Genomic DNA, 15,362 nt, shown 5'->3' with positions numbered 1-15,362 from the left:
TCCGCATGCCATTGAACCTTCTAGGAGATGAAATATGGGGAACAGGAAAGTTCTTGCCTCCATCATGTAACAATTTGTCAACACTTTAATAAGCACATTATCTTGACATCTGGTTAAGGCTGCCACATCCCTCTGCATGTCCACATTTTCTTGGTCCTCATCTTCCTGGTAGGTTTGAATGAGGAGAATAAATATAATGCCCGAGATTGAAATCATAGGGTGAGGTGGCAATGGTGGCCTGCACCTGCACCCATGGAATGATTTTATGAAAATATATTAAGTTCCCCATTGGGATTTATGATTCGATGAGATTGGTCTACCCGTGACCTGGAGTATGAATAAGTTGGTAGCTGACAGGTGGCTTATGAATTGGTAACTACGGGGTTCCACATGGGGACCACGTGGCATCTCGATGTGGTGGCATCCTTTAAAAGGCAATGACTTCAATCGACCATATATGCTGATCTAGGAGTCAGATTGGGACAAATTTTATATCGTCGAAATCATCTCAACAAGACAAATGTGATGGCATTATTTGTTTTGAGTTTCGAAAGGGTAGGAGAAAGTGAAAAATTTAGACCCCATTTCCATAAGGTGACTATGGGAGTCATGACATCATAGTAACTACCTCCTGCTTGTTGGAAAATGTAAATAAGTTCGGTCTTCAAAATTATTGTTTTACTTGTAAAAATAAAAAAGAAGAAAAAGGAAATTTATTATTATTATTATTATTTCTATTCAAGCATGTTCTTCATGATTCTATGGTTTATTGAGTCAAGACAAAAATTTATTATGTATCAAATTCCCATTTTGGCTATTTTGTATCAAAAGAAAAATATTATTTTTGAGTTTAAAAGAGTCATTTTGACCCCCAAGACCAAGTTGACCCTGCCAAGAGAAGTCAACCTAGAAGAGGCCCAATTCGACCACATGGATGGATTTAAAAGGAGGATACTTCGTCATCATTTGCACACTCATTCACACAAGTTCGGTCTCTGAGAAAGAAAGGAAGAAAATAAGTGTGAAGGCCATTGAAGAAAGAGAAATTCAAGGAAGAAAGGAATAATTTGAATTTTTTCTTATTCCTTCCCACATGTGAGATATTTTGGGTTATTCTATGACCTGCAGAGTTGAAGTTGCAAGTCTAAATTGCAAATATGAGTTGCAAGGCTGAAATTTTTAGCTTGGCCAGTTTTAGTGAAGTTTGACTAGCGTTGACTTTGACTTTGAATTCTTTGAGGAAGGTTGTGGAGGGTTGAATTAGTACTTGTGGAGGTCTTGATACTGGTCTTTGGCTCTTCGATGTCTCATTTTGATCTGATTCTATAAGAAGATAATTTGATTGGGTTTTCCCCCTTGTGGGGTTTTTCCCTGGCTTGGAGAATATATCTTATGTTCATTGTGTTCTTGTGATATTCATGCACTTTATGTTTTTGGTAATTTCTTGATGAAGAAGATATAATAAAGTAATAAAAGCCAACAAAATCTCACAAGTAATTATCAAGTAAGAGGAATCAACTCTAATCTACAAGTACATTAATTTCTCAACACTGCAAACATTAATTTGGGCAAGGAATAGTAGAGAGTATGTTACATAAATGATTTCTCATGATTTAAAGCTGAGAACATAATATATACATATACATGAAAATAAATCTATTTGCAAAAACATTTTTTCACATTTGTGTTTTATATTGCTCAAAATAACCATCTAACTATTGACATCAAAGTATCAAAAAAATATCTAATGTAGTAGAAACTAAAATGAAGTTTCAAAACTTCAACCGGTCCCCTACCATTTAAAATAACTTATATGTAAAGTGAACAAAATGAGAAGTTATTCTAGGAAAAATGTTTCCAATCTATAAGTGTTGGATGACCTATAGAAATATTTAAATGTTTTTGTTTTGAAAAAACTTCATTTTTCTTTCTTTCTCTTCCATATTTCCATATACCATGAGGCTTATTAACTTTGGCATGTTCCCTTCTGTCTGATCCATGAGAAAAGAACTCATTCCTGCCAACATGAGTGTAGAATGAACACTATATGTATCAAATATTTTCCATCTTTAATCATTACAATGGGTTGTATTTACATCATAAATCAAATGAACATTATATATCAAACAAATAGATAATGGTTGAGGGAAGTGTGTGGCGAGGGGTATGTGATAAGACATAGAATAGGACTACAAAACATCTCTACTTCCTCTTCTAAGCTTAAAACATTCTCAACACATTTACATCAAAGCCTTCATTGTCTTTTTTAAAATATAAATTCTAATTCTTTTAATGCTCCTTATATCTTTATGAGGTTCATAACTCTCTATAGTAGAACAAGAGGATGATAGTTTACATTTGTCTATCTCAATATTAGGCCCTTTAGATGTTCATATGAATACATAAATTCGTGGAAGATGGAACTTTTGCAAGAAGACATGTAAAGGTGGAACAACCTATGATTTTATGGATAGAAATGAAGTGAATGCATACCAAGAGGATTTATTCTGAGGCAATCAATCATGTCATTTTAATTTAGACTCTCCAATCCCAAAAATATTCTCTACATAGAAATTCACACTAAGCCTTATTTTGTGAGCTTGGCCTTAAAGGGGTTGAATCAGAGAAATGAGAGGAGAGAGGAAATTTATGGATTAAAGTTAAAGTGATCACGAACAAAGGAGGGTCAATGCCTTATCCTTGGGTGGATGGAGTCTATGAGTTGATTAAATGACCAAAACGTTGCTAAGGAAGAAGGATAATTGATTCCTTAGCACCAATAACCCTTGCAATGACCTATGCAATGGATCAAAAAGTTTCATTGACGATATGATAAAATTTCACCAGTAGGATTATCATTCACATGTTATTTAATGAGGAATGAATACAAAAATGATATCTAGATTCTACCAAATAGATTTTCAGCACATTAGGGCACAATAACAAACCCTAGATTCAATGTATTCCATACATTAGACATAAAGAAAATAATATTCAACAATAATCTCACTTACAAGATAACATGAAGATATTTCCATCCATTGATCCCAAAATAATAACTTCTCCCAATATCAAAGTACATTCATAGGTCACATATGTTCCACAAGAAAAGAGGGTCGAACTTCTCTAAAGAGAGGTTGAAATCTCCAAGTTGTGATGATCATTTGATACAATGAGAGTGTTGTCGCACAGATTGTCACGACAACGCTCAGACCGGGGGCTGTCAACCTGATCCCCGATCTCTCCATTTAAGCCTGTCTCCCGCGGCTAAGGGGGGTAGACCCTATGGGACAATGGATGACCAACTGTGGACCAATTGGGTTGGAAGACATGAGGGGAACCAAGCACTTAATTGATTTTATTAAGCTAATAGACCAGTGCCTTATAGAGTTAATGACTGAATGATTATTTATCAAATTCTTGCAGAAATATGATCTCATTAACAATCATTTACCATCAAATAACTTAAACAAAGGTTAACTTTTGTCAAATGCGAGATAATCGATAAATGCTCAATGGCTTGACGATATTCCAGCAATTAAAATACGAAAGATTAAATGCTTTAAATAACCACGAAATTTAAATGTTGACCAGATTTCAAACAGTTAATCTCCAGATATAAACATTTTAAGCACATTTAACTTCACCACAACAGAAAAAAGTTTTTAAAAAAGGATTTCCAATTTTTTAATTAGCCTTTTTCAAATTATATATATATATATATATATATATTTTAAATCTAAATATAAAACAAGACTAAAATCCTGAAGTCTAAAAAAAATGAACTTTTTAACTTTTTATGAATTTTTTATTTTTTGTGATTATTTAATCAAACTAAATTTATAAACCTAAAAATCTAAAATCTATCTAAAACCCTAGACTAAATATTAAACTAAATGAAATCAAAATTAAAACTAACACCTGACCATATATAACAAAAAAAATGAAATTCTATAAAACTAAATCCTAAATAAAATCAAAATAAAACAAATGAAAATTCAAATCTAACACTATCATAAAAAGGGAAAATCTAAATTCTAAAAAAGAAAACTTATGGCTTTTTTAATTTTTAAAAAATTTTAAAATAAAAAAAATAGAACATAAGAACTAAAAATGAAAAGGAACCTTTTTATATTTTTTAATTCATTTATAATTTTTATGTGAGATTTTTTGAATTTATAAAAAATAAAACTAACTCATCTAAAATACAAATCGATTTCCTTTTATTTCTATATTTTTTTTTATCAAAACTTAAACTCTAAAATAATGAACTAAAATATTAAAACTAAAACCTTTTATGATATTATATATATATATATATATATATATATATATATATATTCCTACATTCAAATTAAAACAAAACAAACTAAAATGAAATAAATCTAAGGAAAAAATTATTCTAAACTAAAATCTAAATATAATAAACTCAATAAAATGAATCTAACTCTAAGCTAAAAACCTAGTCGTATGACAATGAAGAAAATCAAAACGCGTTGAGTTTTTATTGTGCAGGTTTGGACGTTGGACAGCGGAAGGAGAGCAGCACGCTGGTTCGATGGTGATAGGCACGTGAGGAGCTGCGAATGAGGAAAGCAGACAACGTATGAAATTGAGTTGCGTGTAGTTTGGGAATGTTGTTTATTGTTGCACGTAATGGACGGGAGAAGGGTAGCTCGATGAGATTGTTGCGGACTGCGTGCAGGTTGGAGATGGAATACGGCAATAGTTAATTGTTTTGCTCGTGCGTGGAGTAATGGAAGGCACGCGGATCTGGCAGCTTGGAGAGAATAAAACACGTAGTTCTGGCAGCGTTTTTTGCAGGTTTGGATGAGACGCAGATGAGTTGCGTGGGAGTTGGTTGCAGGCAATATGACGGTGGAAGAATACACAGGAAAAAACAAGCTTGCCGCAGGCTGGAGGAGATTCGCAACTCGCGTGGAAAATTCGACTGCAGATGGGAAGGGTCTCACGCAGGTTAATTTGTTTTGCAGGTGCTGGAATGAATACGCATAAGAGAAGGGACGCAGGTTGGATGGGGCTGCAACAAAGAGAAAAAGGACAGCGGATGAGAGAGCTGACGGAGTTTTGAAGGAGCTATGGCAGAAAGATGCAGCGGCGAGGAGAATGTTGTTCTAGCAACGATGAGAGGAGGGATCTGTAGGTGCAGGAACGCGAGGGATGGCTGCGAGCAGCGTGGAGAAGGAAGCCACGTGTGTGGTAGCAGCAAAAAAACTGCATGCCCTAGAAAATTTCGAAACTTTTCAATGAAAATGAAACGCCAGGCAGCAACAGACAGATGACAAAATTCTCCAGAAAAACTGATAATTTTTTTTTTCTTTAAGATCCTGTTGCTGCAGATTTGCCTGCTGAAAACCCCACAAAAAATTCTCCAGACCTGTAACCTGCAATGGCAAAAAAAAATACCCAGAAACAATATGTGCAAGGAAGAAAACTGAAAACCCTAAACCAGTTAAAAAATTACAGCATTTACAGTTTTTCAAGTCTTTAAGCAACGAGATTTGTCAATAATCCACAGTAATATTTTCATAATTTTAAACTTAATGTGAGATACTTCAGAAAACCCTGCATGCATTCATAAAAAAATTCAGATGATAAGCCCAAGATTAAAACTCGTTGGGCTCTTTCAGAAAAGCAATCCGGGAATTGGCTGGTTCAGCCGATAACTTCCCCGAACACCCGATAAACTCAGAACTAAGATTTCCTGCGCAGCTTAAAAATAACCATTAACACAGAGGGAGAAAACAATAGTGAAATCCAGATCAAATGGAGATACCTACCATTATATTTCAGAATCTAAACTATCATTCAAACCCCAAAGATCAAACAAGATACCTGTGCCTAAATCAATCTTCATCAATCTATTATCAATGGCTGAAAATAAAATTATGCAGAAAAATAAAACATCTTACAACACTTTCAGAAGAGTAACACCAGCAAGATTTTCAACCCCAAAGTCTTTCTTTATTGCACAAAAAATGACTACAAGAGAGTTTTCTTTAGCACCAAACTCTCAGATCCAATCTGATCTCAAATGACCCCTAATACCCTATTTAAAGAAAAAATTCCCAATGGCTAGTTCGAGTGATACATGTCAAAATGATCTCGACCGTCGATGAGGATCAAAATCCCTTTTAATCTCATCAGTCGAATTTTTAAATGCATTTTGATATATTAAAAAATTAAAATTCTGCATTTATTTACTCAAAAATTTGACTTATTATTATTTTATTATTTTTTAAATTTATTTTATTTTAATTTTTTATTATTTTTAAAATTTTAAAATTTTATTATTATTTTTATTTATTTTTTAATTTATTATTTATTTATTTAATTTTTATTTTTTGGATCCTCGAACTTAGCCTTTGGAAAAATTACCTAGGACTTAGGACTTATGAGGGGATTAAAACATTTTCTAACCCTCAAGACACTTTATATCATGACTTTTACAATTTTACATCTCAAGGGGGAAAACTCGTTTGACATAGACCCTCATAGACTACCAAGTTCTGCGACCAAATATAATCTAGCACATCAACGCACTAGGATTCCCCTAAGATTTTAATGACAAAATTCATTCCAGCTTTGGGGTTAGGTTGAAGGAAAATTCTGCCGATTATGGATCGGTGAGACAAAAAACCGGAACGTAGATTATCACTAGAAAATTAGGTCCACCTAGGCAATTTACATACATGACTCAACTCTGTTAAGATTATTTACAATTCACACATGCAGACTGGGTTTACAACATAACATGATCAGGTCAACGATGACTGTCGAATGGCATGGACATGTCGATCAAGCGCTATCCCTTTTGTGAAGAAAAGGGGTGTACTGCTATGGGAAGTTGACACATAGTAGTCAACAGAGAGTATCCTCTATTTACATGAGTGGAAAGGTCTATTTTGGCCTAATGCCCCTTAAAATCATAAAATAATGTGTTAATCACAAGTTAGGTCACAAGCCAACCTAGTAGCCAATGATAAAACGTAACTCTTGCACACTTGTGAGATGTAGGAGAGATAATTATGATGTCATGTATGTGTGAGATGTTCTAGGGATATCATTGAGGCTTCTCGGTGCCAAGATGTGAGTAAAATCCCTCTAATATCACCTCCTAATGGTTTGACCTTAGATATTTGTCATTGCTCCTCTGTGGACCCCAATTTTCATCTTGGGGCACAAAAGTGATCTCATGGGTCTCCAGGTGGTCAAAATTTTTGTCTCTACTCCAACGTTGGGAGATTTCAAGGTGGTTCCAACCCTCCCTTGTCTCAAGGTGTTATACCATCCTCCTTTGGGTCTTGGATCAACTTCCCTCTCTTTAAGAATGCTCAACCGGCTGGGGGCATTTGGGTCGAGGTGCATCATCCCATAAAAGTCATCGACGTAGGACAAAGTGTTGGAATGTTGTGCATGTTGGAGGTGCCCATGGCTATGTATGATTATCTTATACTACTCGGAGTCCCATGGCTCTCAATTTTCCACTTGTGGGTGTCAATATGATCCTCTATAAGACTTGAGCCCTATTTAAGTTTCCCAAGCCATGGTTTCGGAACCACCTAATAATCGCACATAATGTCCATTGCTAGCAACTACATCATTAGGTACATTTAATCATTTTTGCATCTAAGTGAACCAAGATTGGAAGTAATGGGAAATTTAACACTTCAAATAAGGGTCCCCTTCCATAATTACAACTTTGAACTTGCAATGGTGTTACCTCCCTAAGTAGGAGTGGTTAATATACCACCCTATTAGGTGTGTCCATTCCCCAAGGGGAAGTGACATGCCCTTGGTCCACCTTTCAATTGATGGGTTGTGTGAATAATTATGGAATAGTGGGGATAAGACTTCATGTCTAAGTGCCATTGTAAAAGGGAGCAACTATGATGGGCTCCTCATCCAACTCGGCCTTTTTTTTCTATCCCTCTTGTGCACCTTTTACTTTTTCTTGTTTTTTCTTTGTATTATTGCTCATATCTCAAGGGGTTAGAGCTTTCTTTGTTTAATATCCAAATTGATTGGATATAAATTCTATGATGAATGTCCCAAAATTTGATGGTGATCCCTTTTTCAATGTGAATCATGTTGCCAAATTTTTCAAGTACACTTTAGAGATAAGCATGGTTCATGAGGACACTCTCATGGTATTCTTCATTAATTCCTTTGGGGATGATAAAAAATATTGGCTTAAATGGTGCAGACCAAAGATCATCCCTTCTATTGGGGTATTCATTGATGAATTTCTTAAGTATTAGGGACCAGTGTGTCATATTGAAGTTGTCATTCAATACTTGACTATTTCTCTCCTAGAAGAATGCTTCCTCAACTAAAATGAAGAAGTTGAAGCGAATCATTTCCATCCAAAGGAAAACATCGCCATTGATCGTATTTATTATTCTATTGATGAAGGAGAACAAGGTAGTGATGAGGAAGAGTACCTTGAGCAAGAATCCTCCCTTGATCATTTAGAAGAGCACTTTGAAATTGATCTTGAAGATCGCCTAGAGGATTTTCTGCCTGTCGTTGGTCTTTAACAAAATTTCCTAAGATTGATTGTTGATTACTCTATACTTAGGTTGAGAGAAAGCATCCAATGGGACAAGTTGGATTCCACTTCTTCCTCCTCATCCATGACTCTTTTTCATGAGTCATATTCATCTTATTTTCCCACCTTCCACACTTGTGATTCAACGTGTCGATCTTGCAAAGGTGATTGTGATGTTTTCTTGTTCTATCTCATGATTATTAATAAGGACAAGAGATGTTATGTTGATCTAATAATATGTTAGTTGGATTGGTTGTATGACTATACTTAGGTCATGCATTCCATGTTAGCATTGCATAGTAGTGTGGTTGCATTGCATATTATGTCAACATTCTAATACCATTCATATCATGTTTCATGTAGAATAGATTTCATTTAGAATGTATTTTATTTTATTGTACAGATTTATACTTTCACATAAAACATGGGCAATACCCTACGCCTAGTACACATGCTCCCAAACATGTTTATTGTAATGTGCAGGTTATATTTTTGTAAGCCTAGGGATTGTTCGAGTTCTCATGAACTCCCCACTTGAGCATATGGATCATGTGCTCTACAATGAGATCATGTCCTAGTTGTAGTTAGATGTTCCCCACCAAAATGGGTGACCCTATTGGATAATTATTTTCTTCCATTCTCCACATCCAGTCAGCTGGCCATGTAGCCCCTGATAACCACCACTAGTTGATGATGCATCTCTGCCACCTGCATCAATCATATGTTTCTCACCCATTCGACAAGAGCAATGAAGGTGGGAATTTGATCAAAAAGTACTTTTTTCATTTGCAATTGGGTGTTTATGCTTGTTTGTATTTTTGCATTTGATATGGATAATGGGGTGACCTTGATGGAGGGGTTTTGATCATGTCTTGTTCCCTCACATTAAATGGGGGGTTAATCTTCAATCCTAGTTCAGTGAAACCTCCCCTAATGTCCCAATGGATATATGATGAGCACTACTAGAGAAGCCTTGATTGAGATAACATTGTTACATCTATCCTTGTTCCATAATTACCACTTTACATCTTAGATTACAAGCCCATATTCCATGTCCGTTCTTCGGGCTCAACTGGTCATTGGTTCTCTAGGATTTGCCACCCATACATCCACATTTATTGGTATAGATCAAAACTTTTCCTTGGTAGGTTAATGAAGCTAAAATAAAAAGAAATATCATATCACGCCCACAAAATAAAATAAAAATATTATCAAAATGCAAAAGATGGTTGGTACATGCACATTAACACTTGGGAAAAATCCTAGCATGAGCTCTACCTCGCACATTATGGCCATCACTTGGTTCTTACGCACAGGTTGCTCCATTACATCATAAAAAAGAACCCTTTCATGTTCCAATCTTGATGAGAAATGAAATGAATCATCCTCAAGGGGTAATACAATTGTTATACATCATTCAAATCAAACCCTAACACTTTGAGCTACTAGCAGTATTACGAAGGAAAAATCAAGCAAAACTAAAAGGTGCACAAGAGGGGTGGAAAAACAAAGGTCGAGTTGGTATGTCATGCATCCATGATTTCTCCCTCCTCACATCTATACACTCACAGTGTGGATCCCCCATCATGCTTGTTCGTTTGACCAAGGCACTTGGCTATGAAGTCTCATTTCCTCCATACATTCATTATTATTCACTAACACCTATCAATTGAAGGGTGTATTGAGGAAATGTTACTTCCCATTGGGGTATGGAAACACTAAAGAGGGTTATCCTTTAGTCACTCCTACCTAGGGAGGAAACACCATTACAAGTTCAAGGCCCTAATTTTGGAAGGGGGGCCTTATTTGCAATATTAAATATCCCTTTACATTCATGCTTCACTTACTTCAATGAAACAATTATTATTGTCCCTGATGACTAGTTGCTTTCACTAGAATTTATGTTGTGATTTTTAAGTGGTTCAGTAGCTCATGACCTCGACACCTTACCCAAAGGTACCCAGGCCCAAGATAAGTATATTGGCACCCACAAGTGAAGAATTGAGAGGCTTGGTATTTGAGCAGTAGAAACACATCATATCTACCCTTGGGCACCTCTTGAACCCGGGATGTTTTGCTACTTTAGACTACATTTGATGATTCTTTAGGATGACACACTTGCATCTAGCATGCCCCCTGGTTCACCTTATGAGGCTTGGTGGTTGATTCAGGGCCCAGATGAGCATGATGTCACCTTTAGAGACTTGGGAGGGCTAGTAGCACCTGAAAACCCCTCAATGTTGGAGTAGGGTTAAACACTTTTTCATAGTTAGAGACCCAAGAGACCCCTTTTGGGTGCCCCAAGTGGATTTTTGGGACCACAGAGAGCCATTGACGAATATTTGAGATCCAAACCTAAAAGGATGAATTTTAGAGGCTTATACAACACACTTGGCACCTAAAAACCTCAATTCTTGACATATGAATCACCTATCATGCATGACGTCATCCTAGAAGGCCTCATGGCTCACACATATGGGCTCTTTATAACATTTATGTTGAAAGCTAGTGGGTTGGATTATAAACCAATGCCTTGTTGTGATGTAACATGTTTCCTAGGGGATTTTAGGATAAATTATGTCTTGTCATCCTCATATAAATGGAGGAGAGGATCATTTTGTAACTCATCCTCATCACTTGTGAACTTGACCTCTCTTCTTAGAATTTTGGCCTCTTGTACCTATTGGAGAGATATGATCTATGGAGCATAGTTTGTCTTGGAGCTATATTTTTTGTTTATGAATAAGTTGGCTTGGATGAATTATTGGATTGTACATGCATATTTTCTTGTAAGTTACTTTTTATTGGAAATTTATGATTTCATGTCTAGTGTATAGAATAAATTGGTGATATAGGTTAAATATTGTTCCCTAATTTTGTTGAATATAAATTGTATGGAAGTTAGGTCATATAATTTCATGCATTACCCATTGTATGATATGTGAATGAAAATCCCCTTGGTGACCTTACATTAGCTCTCCCAAGTGAATTTTGATCCCTCATAAAGATAATAGTCAGGGTTTCAATGCTAGGGCATCAAAATATCCTTTTTCCTTTGCAAGTTTTAGCCAACCCTAAGAATCCATATACTCCATCAACCCTAGTATTAGGAACTATCCATCCATAATTCGTTGGGGATTAAGTAAATTCTTATCCATAAAACCAATTTTATCTCTCTTTTATAAGTTAGATCTCTTGAAGCTAAACAGACTAGCTAGGGCTTACTGCAAATTAGCTAGGAAGAGCAAGTTTTGGTCTTGGAAGGTCTCAACATCTAGGTTTGAGTGGTTGCCTCAAAATAATTCCCCTTTGGTGGTTATTCCTTTCATTTTTATAAATACCTTTTTTTTTTCCTTGGTTTTTTTCTTTAGGATAAAACCCTAGTTTGGTAATAGCTTAAACTTGAGGGCTTTCCAAAGGTTTCGTGTGCCTTTACCTAGCTAACACTCACTATTGGAAACATTTTCTTGGCTCCTTGACTTTAGGTCATCCCAACTCTAAACCTAGAAATCAAACCCTAGGTCTTCTGTTGCCTCAATTTATCCTCTCTAATGAAAGTGAATTGCTTCTTCTTCATTATTAGAGCCTTGTATCTAAGTTATGCCTTTCCCTAGAATCCTCTTAGTCACCTTATACTTTAAAACCTAAAATATCTATTTTAGGTGACCTCATACTGAGACTCCTCCCATTGGTGAAAATTAATAAAGAGAAGGGGGTAGTAGATGTGGTGATAATGGGCTACTACCTTATTATTGTCACTTGGTCTAGTAATAGCCTTGTAGGGTACCCATCTGCAAGTCTTGCTCGATTTTACACCAACATACTAAACAAACCCAACATACCCCAAGTTAGCCTTGACATTGTTTGATGGGAATGATTTGATCCAAAGTCAAAATGATGATGGTTTTCCCTAGGATGTAAAGGGATGTCTTGTACTATTACTTGGAGTCCCAACACTAGTGAGAGATTGTGCCACCTCATAATTCTATCCCCCTTGAAGACGATGTAGGGCACCCAAAGCATGATTTTGAGATATGTAGGCAAGTTGAGGCATGTCTTGAGGGCTTTCCCTAAAGTATGAAGTTGACTATGATGATGGGACAATCACCTTGCTCGTTTCATGCACTTTCATAATATTTATTGCCCAAAAAGAGCACGACATCATGCTTGAGGAGATTTTCAACCCACATGTGTGGGATTTTGTGACATATTTTTTTTATTCTGAGCTATTGGGTTTGATTTTAATTCACTTTATTGATGCATACTTAAAATTAAAATTGTCATAGGGATTTTGGGGTAATAATTATGAGATATAGACCTCATATATATTGAGGATTACTCTCTTGTTATTTTTCATCATCACACTTATTTTTCAGTCTCTTCTTGGGAGCTCGAATTAGCCTTTGTTGAACTCACTACTTGTGGATATGTAATATTTATGGTGCTTTTGCTATTGGATATTGGTTTATGTCTTGGAGATGTCTTTTTGGCATTGAAAGAAGGTTGATTCATGGAAGAATTTTAGGTTTATTGCAGATTTAATTATTGTTTTACATGCAATTAATTATTGCTAGGGCTTCTCTACGCTCCATCTCTAAACAAAAATTGTTTATGGAAAATCTTTGATAAATGTTACATTTTAAATATATCTTCCTTGATATCCATAGGAGACCTTCTAGTGAGCTTCCCCTATTTAATTTTTCCACTCACAAAAGAGATAGTTAGGGTTTATATAAGTGAAAACAAGAGGTTTTCCCCTTTAGTCCAAGAATTTGTCCATTTCCTCTTGAAGTATCCGTAAATACTCCATCATCCAAGTAGGATTAACCATTGGAAACCTTGGTGTTGATCAAAAACATTGAAAACCATGTTATTTTTCTTTTCTTCTATTTTATGAGCCTTTTAAGGAAAGTAGCTAGGTTATTTAGGTAGGGTTGAATTCATTTAGGGCTTTTGTGGATGGACGCTTGAATTGATTAAACCTAATTTTTTCCTTGTTGACTCTTTTAACTCAGAATGTAGCCTTTTGCATGATGAAACCTAACATAAGAGGGTTGACATCACCCCCCTCTAAGTGCTCGTGTGCCTTAAAAAACTTAACCCTAGATATAGCTTCAATTCGAGGCTTAATTGGAGGGTTTTCTTTGTTACTTTATTGATCCTATATTTATTAAGCCCTTTCGTTAACTAATATGTGCCTAAAACTGCTTTGTTGCTACATATCAATAAAGCCCATGCCATATGTTCCTTTTTTAATTTAGGTGTGTGATTCTCTATCTCTTATTAGAAATTCTTTAGGCATTGTACATCACTAGGTATCGATACCTAGCCTATGTTTTTATCACCTTGAACCATATAACCTAGAATATCCTCCTAGGTGATCACTAGGAAGACTCCCTTGTGGTGAAATTCTACTAAAGAGAAGAAGAGAGATTTATGAGGTGATAGTGGCAATATACCTCATTGTTGCAACAAGGTGTGGCCTTCGCCTTGTGAACCCTCATACAAGGCCTGCTAGATTTTGAGGCTATAGGCCCACTATCACCTTAGCCTAAACCACCACTCTTTAAGCCAAAATTCCTTTGAAAAGGCTAAGGGAGGATTTCTAACTAGTATCCCAACCAACCAAGAGAAGACCAATGCCTTATTTGGGGTTAAAGGATGAAGTGGATTAGTTAATTATTAGTTGTCCATGTAAAATTTCCTTAATAGTAGTTACCAGAATTTATTCTTCTATCTTATGTAGATTATGTCTTTAGAAATTAAACACAAAAAATAACGAATAAAGCAATACTATAATTTTCAAAAATAATAATAGGAATTTAGAAATAATCCACACACACAAAATAATGAACACCAATATTTTGGTCAAATTATCCTTGGAAAAATTCTAGTGTGGGGAAAAATAACTCTATAGATGAGGGTTTTATTATTATTCTTCAACGAAAATTGCAAATCACAATCTCCTTGCCTCTCACTGGCAAAGCTCTAACAAATTATCTTATCTTGGCCAAATTGATATGGAAACCAAAAAGTTTCCCTCTACAAAAAATCTCGGCCTCTCTGTTCTATTTTCACTTCTTTCTAGCAACTTGCATTGGTTGCTCCAGTAACTCCCACTGCCTCTGGAAAAATAATCATGCAAGAAAAAATGCCTCCATCAACTCATCTCACAAACTCGTGCTCCCTCTCAGAAAATCCTCTAGTAACTAGAAGCTAAATCGATCCCCTCAGTCACATGCACTGGAAAATTGGCTACTTGCACTCTTAAATTTGGCCTCTCTTTTGCTGATGAATTCAACCTCCTTCCTCTCACTAGAATCTGGAAATATCTGAAAAAATTCCTCTAGAAATTCTCTCCAATCTTCTCTATTGGAACCCTTATGTTGGTGTCTTCCTTTCTCAAAATGCATCCTTGATCTCACTACAACTGGGTAATTCGAACTCCCCTGTGTGTCTCCAAAATCCCCATCGATTTGTTCTTATAATATTTAATTGATAAATCAATGGCCATGATCTAATCACAATAATTCGCTAAGATAATTTTGACCCCATCAAATGGTTTTTCTAGAAGTCACTAGAGAAAAATTGATTTACCTCAGTTAATCGAATTTAATCAACCAGTTTTCCTAAGTTAGACTTAGGAAAATATTCAATAATTGTTTAATTAATCTAATTAATGAATTTTCCTTAGAAAATTTTTCTAGTCTTGGAGATAATTATTCTCTTGTTCCTTAGCCACATAGACACTAATAGAGACTAGAACACATGTCTGAGCTAATAAAAAACT

The 15,362-nt window shown here is 35.5% G+C and overlaps 1 protein-coding gene across 3 annotated transcripts in view; it reads right to left on the bottom strand.

The window, feature by feature from the left end:
- The window catches only part of LOC149162106 (protein DETOXIFICATION 44, chloroplastic-like), a 559,183-nt gene that overhangs the window by 9,930 nt on the left and 533,891 nt on the right, over positions 1-15,362 (bottom strand). Inside the window, exon 14 of one of the 3 annotated variants that reach the window (XM_089437137.1) lies at positions 1,591-2,017. The exons of 1 other annotated variant lie outside the window; for it this stretch is intronic. The gene's annotated coding sequence lies outside the window, so the exon portion shown is untranslated. Of the gene's footprint in view, positions 1-1,590; positions 2,018-5,700; positions 5,726-15,362 lie in introns of those variants that run through there. One more of the 3 variants, XM_089437141.1, reaches the window with a different exon arrangement.

Source organism: Pinus tabuliformis, chromosome 5_2 (genome assembly GCF_031772625.1).
Source record: "Pinus tabuliformis cultivar Carrire ecotype Pingquan chromosome 5_2, CPIR1, whole genome shotgun sequence".
Taxonomy (NCBI): Eukaryota; Viridiplantae; Streptophyta; class Pinopsida; order Pinales; family Pinaceae; genus Pinus; species Pinus tabuliformis.
Note: the sequence above shows the minus strand (reverse complement) of the source record. Positions and strands in the feature narration are given on the sequence as shown.